Below are 15,183 nucleotides of genomic sequence, written 5' to 3' on the forward strand. Positions count from 1 at the left end.
AGCAGTTGCTGAGGTTCCTCAGGGTACATAGTGTATAGTTCTTTCATCGCTCTCTGTAATCGGTAATATGTGAAATTGAATAATAGTGTTGGGTTACTAATATAACTCAATGCGTCCAACGTCTTAAACCTCCCCTCCTCATAAAGATCACCCATTTTATCTATTCCTGCTCGTTGTAGTAATTCCATGCGCACTGTTTCTTGTGTTACCGAGAGCTCCGGGTGATGTGCCAATGGCATGGCAGGTGCATAGGAAGCTTGTTCGCCTTTTTGCCCATCAGGTACCATGCCGTGTTGGTGGTGTCTATTGTATTTATGTCACGTGTGTGCAGTGGTGGACGTTTATGTGGTAGTATTGCTGATAGAGGGATGGGGTGGGCATCTCCTGTCTCAATTGCTATATGTGACATGAACGGTATTTCATGATACCAGAAGTGTGCAAATTGCGCCTGCGCGCACAGATAATAAAGATAGAGATCCGGTACCTTGAAGCCTCCCTGCGCATAAGGTAGCGTTAACATTTGTAGTTCCAGCCTAGCTTGTTTGCCTGCCCAGATGAGGTTCAGAACCAATTTGTTTATATTCCGGAAGACTTCTGCAGTTGGTTTAATGGGAATGTTGCTGAATAAATAAAGGAATTTGGGTAGAAGTACCATTTTTACTATGGCAGTTCTATCCGCGAATGAAAGTGGCAATTTGTTGCATCTGTTAATTTTCTCTTCCAGCTCCGATATGACCCTCCCATAATTTGTACGAATGACCAGTTCAGGGTCTCGGTGATACCAGATGCCCAAGTATCTTGTGGGTTCTTCCTGCCATTCCAGCGGGTATTCTAATGTGAATGGAGTGGTACTGTCTGATAGCGCCAGTATTTGAGACTTGGCCCAGTTGATTTGAGAGTGCTGGCCAAATTTAATGTATTCCCTCATCAAGGGGTTGAGGTTTTGGGCGGGGTCTTTCACATATAGCACCATATCACCATATTATCCGCATGTAGGGATATGTGCAGGGGTCGCATTGGAAACTGGAGCGCCGAGTAATGATGATGTTGTCTAATCTTGCATGCTAATGGTTCCAGTACCATCACCAAGAGCAGTGGAGACAGGGGGCATCCCTGTCTAGTCCCTCTGCCTATCACTATGGGATCTTAGGCATAACCCTTTACCCTTATTCGTGCTGAGAGGTCAGTGTACAGCATTGATATCCATTGTGCAAACATTATCGGAAAACCCATGCATCTCAATGCTGCATGCAAATACTCCCATTCAATTGTATCGAAGGCCTTTGCGGCGTCCAGCAGGATCGCCGCGGCTTTGGTTTGTGGTGATAAGTAATGGGATAGTGCAAATAGTGTTCTCGTATTGTGCGTTGTGGATCTCTCAGGTATAAAACCTGACTGATCTGGTCTAATTAGTGACGGCATCAAAGGCTTAAGACGTGTGGCTAGCAAGCACGCAATTATCTTGGTGTCTACGTTAATCAGTGATAATGGCCTATATGAGTCGCGTACTTCTGGGTTTAGTAGTGCTATCAGCATCGCTTCGCAAAGAGACGCCGGGAGGATTTGCTTTTCATGTGCCTCCCCATACATCTCCACCAAGTGTGGGGCCAGCAGATCTGCAAACGCCTTATAAAACTCACCAGTGAAGCCATCAGGCCCTGGTGCTTTGCCGTTAGGGAGGGTCTTAATGATATCAGTCACTTCCACAACTGTGATCGGGCAGGACATGTATGTTCTATGACCATCTGATAACCAGGTGATTTCCACATCCACCATATAATCTAGCATGGTGTCAGGCGCCACACGTAGGCGTGACTCATACAGTTGGCCATAAGTCTGTCTGAATTCCTCCAACATCCCCTTCATGTCACATCTGTTAGTTCCCTTTGAGTCTCGCACTGTGTGGATGTGCTGTGGTGCACGACCTGTTCATATCTTTTGAGCTAGTGCCCTTCCAGGCCTACCTCTCTCTCCGTATGCTCTAGCCATACCTCATTTTGAAACGTATGTAAGTTCAGCAGTGGCATACTCCTGATGTTCAGTCAGGATCGTTTTTATATCCCCCAGTATGGCAGTGTCTTGTGTGTGTTCGTAGCGGCGCTCCAGTTCACTCAATTTAGATTCCCTAGTTCGTATTTGCTGTCTAATGTCTTGCAGTATTCCCGCTGTGGTGCTAATACACTTCCCCCTTATCGTTGCTTTAAATGCTTCCCACAATAGCCCTTTGTCCTCAGTCGTTGGAGCGTTAAGTTCAAAGTACTCTACTATGGCTTTGTGTATGGTTTCTGTATATGCTGCGTCAAGAAGTGCCGTGGCATTGAATCTCCAGGTGAAGGGTGGTGATGCGTAATTAGGCAATTGCAGTGACAGTAGTACTGGGCTGTGGTCTGAAAGTGTGTGCGGTAGATGCTTAATATCAGTCGGCCATAAGGATACTTCACTCGACCCTAACCAGTAGTCGAGTCTCGACTAACTATTATGTGCAGCAGAGATGTGTGTGGCTTCTGTGTGGCACGGGTTACGAGTCCTCCAAATGTCTCTTAGTTGTAAATCTTCTATAGCATTTTGTCGCTCTGTCCTTGCCCGTTTATGTGATTCTACAGTGTTAGGTGACCTGTCCAACCCGTCTCGCAGTGCTATATTAAAATCGCCTCCCCATACCAAGTGTGTTACATTTAGATCAGAAATAGTGTGCCATAGTTTAGTGAAGAATCTGGGGTCATCCGTGTTCGGTCCATACGTGTTTATTAAAGCTACAGTCTGGTGTCTAAGAAGACCAAGCACTATGACATATCTACCTTCTGGATCTTTTAGTACTTTCGATACTCTGAAATTAACACCTTTACGTATGAGAATGCTTACGCCTCGTGCATATGATGAATAATTAGAGCTGTGTACAGCTTCTGCCCATCTACTACCTATGGTTGTCGGTCCATGTGCTGCAATGTGCGTCTCCTGAAGGAAAGCAATATCTATTCTGTGCCTAGTGAGATATGCAAATATTTGACAAATTTTCTTGGGGTGACTCATGCCCCTTACGTTCCAAGTGATAAGGTTTAGGCTAGCTTCTTTTATTACTTCAGTATGGAACTCGGTTACATCTCATCCTCTCGGCGCTCTTTACCATATATAGTTTGCATTTCGGCCTCATATCAACGACATGGAAATCTACCATTACATACAGGCAATGTAATTCGGAGTTTGCAATGCTTCTCAGATACAGTGATTTGTAGTAAACATCCCCAACTGTTCCTCTCCTCCCCCCACCTACTTCAGCAACCCAATCCTGCCAAAGCCATATCCCTGAACAAGTTAAACTAGAAAACCAACATGTGTCGGGGGACACCCGTGTAAGGGGTCCTCCAGGTGCACACTTCTCCACCCACATTGTGGATGTGGACGGGTAGACTGTTTCAATTAACAAACGTGATCATAGTGCTAGTAATCTGTGTTCTTTCTGCACTTTCGCTATTTTGTACCATATGTCAAGGCCTCATAGTCTGTCATTTGGGCTAACCTTGCACTCACTCCTAGAGTACTGGTACCCATCACATTATATGCCAAGGTGGTTGTACCAATAGGACCCAGCTCAGTTGCCATGTGGATCAAGGGTAGTATATACCGTGTCAAAACCAGATGCTTGCCTAGTAGCAAAGTGAAGTGTTTGTGAACCTTGGCTACATAGTCCGCCCTGTTCGCCAGTGTTTCTGAGCGTTCTTATTCAATGATGAAACTCCATTGCCTGCTGTAAATAGAAGTATCTTCAACTCTTTCACCACTGATCAACGGGTCTCAGGTCACTTCACTCGTACAGTGGTGCAGTCTTAGACTGGCGATATCATCAAGATGTTACCTCTCTACCTCAGTCTATGCTGGAGTAGCTCTCTCATCAGGCACACCTTGCTCTCCGATTAACCTACTACAGGACACATGATAGCACCATCTGTCTCTTATGGTCTGAGTTTAGTGTAAACGGCCCCGGAACCGCGCATCTTGGCCTATTTAATGTGCAAATCATCCCACCTTCCAACAGCACAGATTTTCTTTGATTATTGTTGTGTGATCGCTGTGTCTCAGTGAAAGACAGGAAAACCCGCCGTAGTTCAGTTCGCCCAATTATAATCCCTGAGCACAGTATACCATTAAAACGTTATAATATCTGTTACGAGGCCCATAGAAAGGAAGACAACAAAGTCCGTGTCCCATTAATTCAATACTGGAACATCATTACTTTATCAGGACCGCTCAGCTCTCGTCTTCTGGCTGCTCTTCACGTCCTGACGTCCGTCTCCGTCTGTCTAGTTTTTTTTATATATTCATGTGCCACCTGTGGCGTGTTTAGAACAGTTGACCTCCCCGCATGATTCACCTTAAGTTTTGCAAGATAGAGCATGGAATATTCCACACACAGATCTCTTAGCTTCTTTTTCGCCGACTGGTATTCTTTGCGGGACAACTGGACAGCCATGGTGTGATCCGGGTAGAAATTCAGTTTGTTTCCCTGGTGAGTAATGCCTCCTTTTTCCCGTGCCTGTCTGAGGACCGTATCTCTGTCCCTGTAGTTCAGCAGATGCGCTATGATGATGCGTGGGGGGGGGGCCCGGCTTCGGGCGTGGCACCAGGGAGCGATGGGCCCGTTCCACCTGGAACACCGTCGAGAACTCCTCCTCTCCAAAGAGCTCTTTAAGGAAATTTTCCACATATAATTCCATCTTACCCGTGTGTGTTGATTCCGGAAGGCCTGCTATGCGAATATTGTTGCGGCGGGACCTCGCTTCCAAATCCTCCGTCTTATTACGTAGTGCTTCCATCGTTTTCTCCATGGTGGCGCAGGTGTTGGTGTTGGTATTGGAGACAACTTCCACCGCTGATATCCTCGTTTCTGCCTCTACTAGTCTTTCCCCCTGTTTGTCCATCTTGGCGGCCATGTGGTCAACTCTCTGCGTAAGAGTATCCAACTTCCCGTTCATTTCTTGCAGGCTTCGTTGTATGGCACGCAGCACACCCTCCATATCGGCTCCCTCATCGACATCATGGTCCCCCTCCGTCTCCGATCCTCCGGCCGCTCCCTTAGTCTGTTTTTTTGCTTCAAATTGTAGCTTTGTTTGCTGCTTCTCCGGCTTGCCCATCACGCCTGCCGTATTGGGTAGGCCGCGGCTTACACGCGGTATACTGCGAACGGCGTGCGCCCTTCTGGTCGTCGTGGTCATCAGTTGGCAGCTGGGCTCTAAGAACGTAGGATGCAGTTATAGTGGCCCCAATAGCAGGGTCAGTGGTAGTTAAGGCAGTCTTTTACAGCGTGACGGCCTTTAGAGATAGGACTGGCAAATATCTGTGTTCGTTTATATAGCCTTGTTAGTAATGCTGATAGTCATCTTTGGCAACTCAATCATACATCCCCTCTCAGCTAGCGTGTTCTCATACACCTCCTCTTGTGGGCATTACATCCATTGCATGCATATCCGCTTGTTGTAGGGCATGAGCAGACCGTCAGGTGCAGGTAATGTTCAATGATATGCAGGGCCGTCCTTTTCTGCTTTATATCATCTATGCAGTGCCACCGTACTTGTAGGTCTATTCCTGCGCCTTACTATTCATGCAAAACCCTCTAACCTACCGCCGATGTGTGTTAGTCAGATCGCCGAGCGGTACATTCCGTGTGCATATCTGGTGCGGCTGCTGCCCTAAGGTTATCGATCTAGCAATAACCAGGATATCTGTTCGGACCCGCGGTCTGCGGCTCTTCCGTCTTCGCGTTCGTTTTTTCAGAGTGACACGCAGAATACCTAGCCCCCTGTGCGCACATTTCGGCAGACAGCTTCAATGGGCCCAGTTGAGGTTCGGTCGCTAGCGTGGGGCTTGTAGGCTGTTAGGGGCCACCATACCCATTGAACAACTATAGCAAACTAGCGTTTTGGTGACCGTTATATATCACCAGGGCCGCCATTTTGCGCTCCGTGGAACGCACATCGCATATTACTCACAGTTTCCTGCTCACACTGTTAGGAGGCAATTGATCGATTCCGCAGGACCTCCGGTTACTCCAAAGACCCAAGTGAGCATTTGAGGGCAAATTACGACGTCCTGGGATGCTCGCCTTTGCTGTCGCCTCACTTCGCGGCCCCCACCATTTTGGAAGGCGGTCCGCAGTCCGCGTTGTTTTGCCTCGTACTGTCTTAGTTAGGCAGTTTCAGACACCAGAAACATCCGCTTGTCAGTCCGTAGAAGTTCCGACAGCCGAATCAGCAAAGTCCGTTCATTTTGTCTTCCGTAGCACTGCGGTATTCACAGCAACAGTCTCCTGTCCGGCGGAGCTGCCTCAGGAGCCAGCCATCCCGCAGTGCGCCCTCTAGCGCCCCCCCCCCGCCACGCTCCACATTGAACCACGGAGCCGCGGAAGGGACAGTCTTGGCAAGGAGCACCTCCCAATTCGTAAGTACGGCATAGCCGAGGAGATACCCACGAGCATTTCAACGTATCTAAAAAGTGAGTACTATTCTGAGCGCTAAACGAAGACTGTGTGTTCTTTCCTCACTTAATCTGCTGATTGCTAGTAAGTTCGGGTCCCTCCGTATTACAGGCTCATGATGCCATTCAACAAATTGTAGCAAGTATGACAGTTCTTTTCTTGCTATTTCGCTGGTGTGCACCTCAGCATGTAACATAGACCACCAATACAACCAGTGGACTTATGATAGAGTGTGTGTTTTATATTATTTGTTCATCAGTCTTGTGCATGTCAATTTTTTAAAAGGGCACTGCACTGGATTAGGATGACATATTATGTCTAGAGAGTGCTTTTTCACCTTTTTAGGTCACTAGCCCATCATGCTGGATATTACAGCTAAAATACCCCATGTACTTTTTTCTTCCCTGTGTTCTTTTTTATTGCAGGTACTTACCATTAGTAATCAAGCAAATAGGCACATTTAGTCTATCTTTTTTATTTATTACGCACATATTGTTAGTAATTTAACTCCAATACACATCCCTGACGTGAGTATGGTGGGGGATCTGTGAACTCCGTCCTGAAAAAGAAGCTTTCGCTTCGAAACATATCAACGCACACGAGAGGTACTGTACATTAAATACAAAATACCTCCTCCACACCCCTTTTAGCAATACCAGCACGGAGGTTCATTAAAAAATGTTTAAACCTCACATGCCAGGTATTTTTTAACATTCACGTATTCACTTCTGACCCCACCACTCACTTACCATCCAAAACCCTCACGCACCACACATAGTGATTACATCAGTGCTCCCGCGTAGCCGTTGGTTAGTAGCACGTCGCATTCCGTAGAGGGACGCAAAGACCCCTATGATGAAGCATGACACCGAGGGCCCCTTTGATGTGTGAGGGGTATTTAAAGAACACAGTGTGCTCCCCACCATTGTAGGGACCATACCAATCACACTCAGGTGGATTCCTTTTGTTTGTTAAAATTGTGGCCGGGGAGACCGAATCCACTACTCTCTCCACTCCCCCTTTGTTGTATTTATTGTTCTTCACTCATTCTGATACATTATTGTGCCTGAATATTTGCTCTCTTTTTCTTATGCGGTATTCCTTATGGATTCTTCTTCTGGAAGACTTGCTGCGCTCTTTCTATACTCTGACTAAAGGTGGTATGGGTGCCTTGAGATCTGACTTCTTCATGAACCATCAACTACAATAAAGAATTGCCACTATTCGTTTGGCTCTTCCTCCTGACTGGCACTCTCTGAATGAGAATCTTGGCAACTTTTGCATACATGCAAGGGTCAAAAGTGGCACCGTGGCTACTGGAAGGAGACACCCTTTCCCCGGACAATCAGCAAAGAAACTAGAGAGGCCTTCACTGCCTTCAGTCCTTGAAAACCATAGACTTTGTTTTCATGCATGACCCTTTTTTACTGGCTAAGATACAAATGGACATATTCAATTTGACTTTATAACATGATTTGATCTAGTTTCTTTCCATGTATTCCACTTTGGGTTTGGCGTCAGTAATATCTCGGGAAAACTACCTATACATCGCTTTCCATGGAGTATAGTTGCCAAGTGTTTGATTGTATGCAGTTCTTCCAGAAGCAAGTGGCTTAGTGAAGCCAGTGATTCAGTGATATGCAAGCACCCTAGACACTCTAATAAAAGTGCAAAGAGCTTTTAAATATTGGGGTATAGGTGCAGAAGAGCAACTTTATTCCGTTTATAGGCTAATTTGGATGATTAACACGTGCACTTATACTTTTTTGGGGCTTTGGAATCTGAAGTAATAAAATATTCAGAAAAAACTGGTAATTGAAAAAGATATGAGGGAGTTAACTTGAAAAAGGTCAGTGTGGTAGAAAATAGGGTCTAAAAGGTTTCCTACGGACTGAGTGGCATTAAGATTTTTTTACTGGAAATTCAGAGAACACATATCAATTTGAGTATTACATGCAGCATTGTCCGAATGGTCTTTGTGCTATAAATTCATGCTTCCAGGTAATTGTAATAGGCATAGATGAAAACGTCCAGCAAAATCGGTTGGGTAGGAAACACTGCCAATGGGAAGAGGCTTAGAGGTAGGAACACAAGAAATGTAAATTTGTCTATTAGTCTGCTTACAACTAGTAATGTATCTGGACCAGACTCCCACCACAGTTGCCTACCCAGTTTTGATTGTGGATTTTAAAAACTGTTTGGACCACTTTGTCCAAAATTAGAAGGTAGCCAATTGAGTGACAGGTTTCTATAATTCCAGGTTTTACAGTCGTATGATTTACATAACCCGTTTCTCAAACTTCACAAGGCTTTGATTGACAAGCTTATAGTGTAGAAATGGATCCTGATACAGCATTTTCTGGGCCCACTTATTTACCATTGGTCCTCCGATGGACCTTTTTGTCTGACTGAGAGGTGATGGGAGTTAACATTGACATCAATCAAATTCATTTAACAGTGTGACCCATATGGTTACATAATGAGGACCAGGAATCAGTAACTAGAGTTAAGAAAATGTATTACAAATTCAATATCATGTTACGATACACAACTATTAACACCATGCTATAGAAGTACAAAATAGCAGCAGGCCGGCCCAATTATGGAAGAAATTGAGGTGGACCAATATTAAGCAAACAAGCAACTCAGCCACAGCAATACAAAAGATCAGGAGAAGTATTTGATTCTCAGAAAAGTTTTGCAAGTTTTGTTGTCTAAACATGGCTACATCTACATCACCTAAAGTAAAGTTCCAGCTAAAGGGATGGTTCTATACCCTAACGAATCTAAAATATCAGGGAGTTTCCATAAAGGAAATTAGGACGAGGCAAGGGAAAATCAAGTAGATAGATGTCAGCATTTTAGAAGCTTGGTCAAGAGTCTTCTATGGGTCAGAGAATAAGTGATAGCCTACGCCACTCTGAGGAAAGAATTGAAAGTAAGACCAGCTCAGACAATGGCAGACAAAACACAGCAAGACATTGTTGGACTATCAGCTGCTGCAGAAGAGGAGGAGATCTACACTGGGGCAAACAGGATGCACCAGTGGGAGAAGATCATTGTAAAGGCAGGAATAGGCAGGAAGTCACTCTGCTAAAGGTGCATGAAATGCAAAGTTCACATGTTTTGAAGGAAATGAAAAATAGGAAAAAAGATGGCAGAGCATTACCAAAAACTCCATCAATAAATTAGAAAAAATATGAAAATGGGCATTTGCCAATTTAGCTGCTGTTCAAAAAAGTTCAAATGCAAAAAGATCACAAAACACCACACAAACCCCCAAAATTTTTTTTTTGAAAATCACCACAAAAAAATAACTTAGCTCAATTATCTTCATGACACTGCACAACTGAAGATTGTGCACAGCAAAGGAAGAACAAAACACTCAGTCCACAGTCAGAGGCGGTGCACAGTGGGATTTGCCTGCCTGCAGGTTGCGCAAAGTGCCTGGCTACATTGTAATAACTAATGAGTGGGGATTATATGTAAATGCGTTATAAGAGAAGCACCAGAGGATCAACTGGCTTTCATTTTGATTTGAATGATCAAGACATATTTGACTGCATTTATTTGTTGCGGTTCTACCCATTTGGAAATGTGCATTTGAAGTATATTTCCTTGCTTTCCAGGAGTGTTTACGCTTAAAATAACTTGAACCACTCTGGTATAATGTGATCAAGACCTGTGTGGGTCAAAACGCATTATATTGGATTGTCTGCAGCAATAAAATATCTGTTACAGAATATTAGCTAGTGTGGCTGGTTTTCGGTCTCAAGGTAATAGGAACGGTTTTCTTTGGGCACATCTAGATATACATACATATCTCATACCCCGACTGGCAGACAACCCCCCCCCCCCCCCCCCCCAATAACATACCAACAGCCCACAGATAACCACCACACACTCCAGCAGGAGAATATGGGTTGTGCTGGCTGGAATACTCCCACAAGAGCTGTCAAAATCTCCTGCGAGAGTACCACCGGACTAACAGGACAAAAAAAATATTTTGGCCCCAGATTCTCTCTGGCTCCGATAAGGGTCAGTGATTCATGGTCCCCCTACCTACTATTTAATATTTTCTTACATTTCAGGAAGACACGGGGACCAAATCCCAGTGTCCTTGTATGGTGGCCGCCACATTTACTTTCCTGTTGCGCCAAGCCACTAAGATCGCTGGGTTCCGCTGGACCACTGAGTCACTCAGGACTAAACCGGCCAATGGGAAAAAAGCCCTGACAAACAGCCAGAAAGCGCTATTTTTTCATTGGCAGTTAGTCTGGGCCATTGTCCAGATATCTCAAATTTTTAACCTTCATTTCTCCACATCGGCTGAAGAGATTTACACGGAATCACAAGAAACACGCTTTCTGAGAATGGTCCTGCTTTCTGTCAAGTTAGGTGCAATTTTGTTTAGCTGTTTTCTCTGATATCGATTTCTACAGAAATTGCATGCATGGGAAAAAGTCCGTTTGTCTACCGCCACTTAATGGATCACCCCAAAATTTTCGAGAAGGAGCTGAGGTGGATGAACTGTTTTTCGGAAAGTTTTGTGAACATTCATCAAACGGCAGCAAAGTTATTAGTGAAAGAAAAAATGAAACTCTAACTTGCATTTAACTACACACTGTGCACATGTGCGCTCTAGTCTCTCCCTCTCTCTCTCTCTCTCTCTCTCGCTCTATATATATATATATATATATATATATATATATATATATATACATACATACTTAAATATATATAATTTTATTTTATGTATTTATTTTAGCACCACTATGCCTTTTGAAACATTCAGTAATATTGTTAATTCAGGTATTACTATTAAATCAGTAATTTTTCATCCTTCAGTAGGCAGAGAGTAATGTTGCCTTTTCCTGCTTCACTAAGAAAACACTTGACTACTGAAAGCCAAGGATTCATTGACGCATATCATGCTAGCCACTCTCCCCATTCCAATTTTGTATTCTGTGAATAACCTGAATAAACCCAACGACATAAATAGATCACTTTCATGTGTATGGAAATGTTTCATTTGTGAGCAAAATGAGAATGCATTACACTGGTGAAGAAACTAAAAGAGATGCCTTTGAATTGATGGAAATGGTAATTCTCTTTCTCTGGATTTCTATAATATATCATGTGCTATCTTGAAATTGCTTTCTTTCCATTTCACTCTGTCTCAATTAGGGTTTCCTCCCTTCCCGATCACCTACTATCTCTCTTTTTTGGACAAGATAATTTGAAGATGGCATTTAGCTATCACCTCGATGATTTCACAATTCACAAATGTGCTTCCCATTTCAGACACAGTTTGAATTGAACTTAAATGTTAAACATCTTTTTTCAGTGGTTTCTGATAACTTAGTGCCCTCAGAATGCTGGAAGTATTTACTGGAACCGATGTATTGCTGCCCACAAGGGGTATGGTGGTATAACATGTGTTGCATCTCATGCCTACTCACAGTAGCAAGGTACACAAGTCTACAACGGGCCTGACTTCGAATTTCATAGAAATTAAAAATTCTTCTATTTCAATGCTACATCTGGAAGAGAACTCCTCTGTTAATTTCTTACACTATACTATTGCTATGTTGAAGGACATTCAGACAGTCCCCAGCAGATTTATCGCTTGCTTCAGAAAATGGGGAATTGTCCAGTAGCGTCCCTGACAGATGGCTGAAAGAAACCTAGACATTGCAGGAGAAACTCACTTGGGCATTTTATTATGTTGTGTGGGAGCCTTGTTCCAAGAAGTAGCAGACTGGAACACAGAGATTACAGTATGGTGGCACCATTTAATTCATTTAATTCTTGGACAGTACTAAACACAATGTGCTATTTTTTTTTACACTTTGAGGCACAGGGTGATAAAAAGCCTGATTTATTTCCCGGCGGACTGCCTTCCGTTCCACCCCTGGGAAAGGAGTAAATTACTCCATCCGCATGGCGGAGAGGACGCCCGCCTAATTTATAAATGTCCGCCAAGCAGCTGGTTGTTTGTAAAAACATTGGCAGGACCCGCCCTCACAACGGTTCCCAGCAAAGCAACTATGTGCTACAGGGCTGCGTCAGTAATTGTTTTTTTTTTCAAAAATAAATTCCAATAACTGGATTTTCTTTTTCAAAGAAAAAATCCAATGCTCCACTCATCAAGGAAGTCTTCTTCCATGGCGATGGGAAGAGTGTCCCTTACTGGCAGGTTTTACTCGTCTGAGAAGTTTGGCCATGGTGGAGACAGAATAGACTCTGCCGTGGCCAAACTGAAGGTCTTTCCGCACTTCAGTCGAGTGGGTGGACCTTCAAGTTGGGTATGTATACTCTGTCCCCATTGCAACACAGTATACACACCACCATCATATAAATTACCCCAAAAGTAATTTAACTGATTCAAGCAAATTTCAGTCAAATTGTCCCAGCCTCCAGATTCCAAAGTGTGGAATTTGTCCACTAGTCCACATATCCTCCAGAAGGATGTATCGGATAATGGGGTGAGCACCATGAATCACTTTAAAAAGTGCTGAGTTAAAGAAACTGCGTTTTATAAAAAAACATCACACCAATTACAAAACAATTGAAGTAAAATTTGCCACATTTTTTGTCATACAAAACTCATATGCTAAAAGTTCCACAAAGATAAGACATAATCACATGGGGGTGTTCTAAAATCACATACGCCACACCAATCCCCCCCACACATGCATGTATACACAAAGCATGGATAGAAGCTGATTGCAATGCGGTGGGGTTGGGGTATATAAGAACATACACTGCAACTAGCACAGACAGATATCAGCAAAGCACTATCCAAATGGAGAATGTCTGCTGCATCTGTGACCCTCTATCAAATGGTTCACTCCTCCATCCTTCAGTTCTTCCGAGCTGTTAGATTGCTAACCTATTCTGAGTTTGGCCCTAGGAAATGGGGAGCACAGTGAGAATCAGTGTTTCTGCAACAACTGCCCCATTTTATCCCTCATTTCCAGCCTGTGTTTCCCTTGAAACTATTTGCCTGCTTTTAGCAGGAGAAACACCTGAGAGAGAAAACCAAGGGATGCAGTTTTCTCACAACTCTTGTATGTTGAGTGGCCCATGTAATGAAGGCCCTAATCTTTGAGTCGCACAGTTGGGCAGTCAGTGGTGTAGTTGCCAATGCTATTATTGCCCCTCTAGCACTCACTGCTATTTCACTGTGTTTTTTCTCTGGCTGATTCCTCTCCTGCAGGGTCTGAATCTTTATTTCTCTCAGGGATGCATCATCGAGAGGCAAGCTACATTTTATTGAATCTCTATCATGGATTCCCTTGAGCAAAGAAGCAGTCAACACAGTGGCACAAACAAATGGGGCAGTTCATCATGTTGCCTAAGGTGGGAAAAAGTATAAACCTGACTGTAAATGGGAAGAGGCCATATCTTTGGGATAGCCGTGTTTTGTAGGTGTTCTTATGGCTATGGTATTGTTGGGGCCCACCTGGAGGGGAGGGGGGAAGCACCGACCACAGACACAGAATTATGGTGTGACAAAGGCCGCTTTATTGGAAGCAGGTGCACCTTACAAAACCACAAAACCTTGGCCTGTGCCGAACAAAACTAAACATCACTAAATACAACATAGCTAACAACCCCCCACCACCACCCCTAAATGGTTCCCCACAAATAGCAACATAAACACAACATCCCCCCTGCAACATGCCTCACTACCTAACTAAACATAACTTGGCATCTGTATTCCCCACCCCCTGCCAAACAACCCAGGCCTCCTACAATTACCCCCCTTTTAACTAGGAGAAGCGCCAACCTCCTGCATTGCACACCAGCACCTGTTCCAGCGAAACAAAACCCCACTGCATCCTTCACCTGATGGACCAGCTCCCAAGAAAACCCTCTGAACAAAAAAAACCTTCACACCATTAAAAAAAAACCATTGAACCCCAAAAATCTCCATCAATCCCTGGATTTCCCCGAACAACAACCCCCCAAAGGACCGCCAAAATCAGGGAGGGAGGGTGGGAAAAAAGCTTGTGCCCACAACCCCCGCCGGCTGCTGTGTCGCTGCCACCGAAATGGTGGACAGTGACATGAAATGGCCGGTCTCAAAGGCCCCCCGCTCAACCAGCCCAACCCCAGCCCAAGGACAGCTCAAAAGCGCCCGCCGCCAGCCCAATAGCCCAAAAAAACCCTGCTGCTTGCCGTCCAGTTCTGCACCATGTGGCAGGCACTTCACGGTGCCTGCCACATTGTGCAGGGATGTGAAGGGGGCATCATCAGTGCCCCCAGGGTCTAAACTCGAGGGCCAGTAGAGAAGGGGGCCCTGCTAGGGGTCACCAAAGTCACTCTCCAACAGCCTTTCCATGTCGGAAAGGCTGACATGGGAAGGCTGCTGGAAACCAAGATCATAATCCCGATGGCAGAAATGCCATCCTTAAGGGATTATGTGCGGCTTCCTACTGGCTGACGGGCTACTTGAGCTTGTCGGAAACCAGTCGGTTTGCCCGGCTGGTTTACACTCTGACTGCTGACATTATAATTCAGCGGCCGGAATGTAAACATACCATGTTGGTCGGTAAACCTCCGACGAGCGGCGGTCGGAGGCCTACCGACCAACATCTTAATTAGGCCTGAATGTACTAAAATTCACTGCAGTGTATAGGTAATGTTTCGACACACATATCACACCATTCATAGTGAATATCATTCTTTGTTTGCCTATGATAGAT

The sequence above is a fragment of the Lissotriton vulgaris genome, chromosome 10, assembly GCF_964263255.1.
Source record: "Lissotriton vulgaris chromosome 10, aLisVul1.2, whole genome shotgun sequence".
Taxonomy (NCBI): domain Eukaryota; kingdom Metazoa; phylum Chordata; class Amphibia; order Caudata; family Salamandridae; genus Lissotriton; species Lissotriton vulgaris.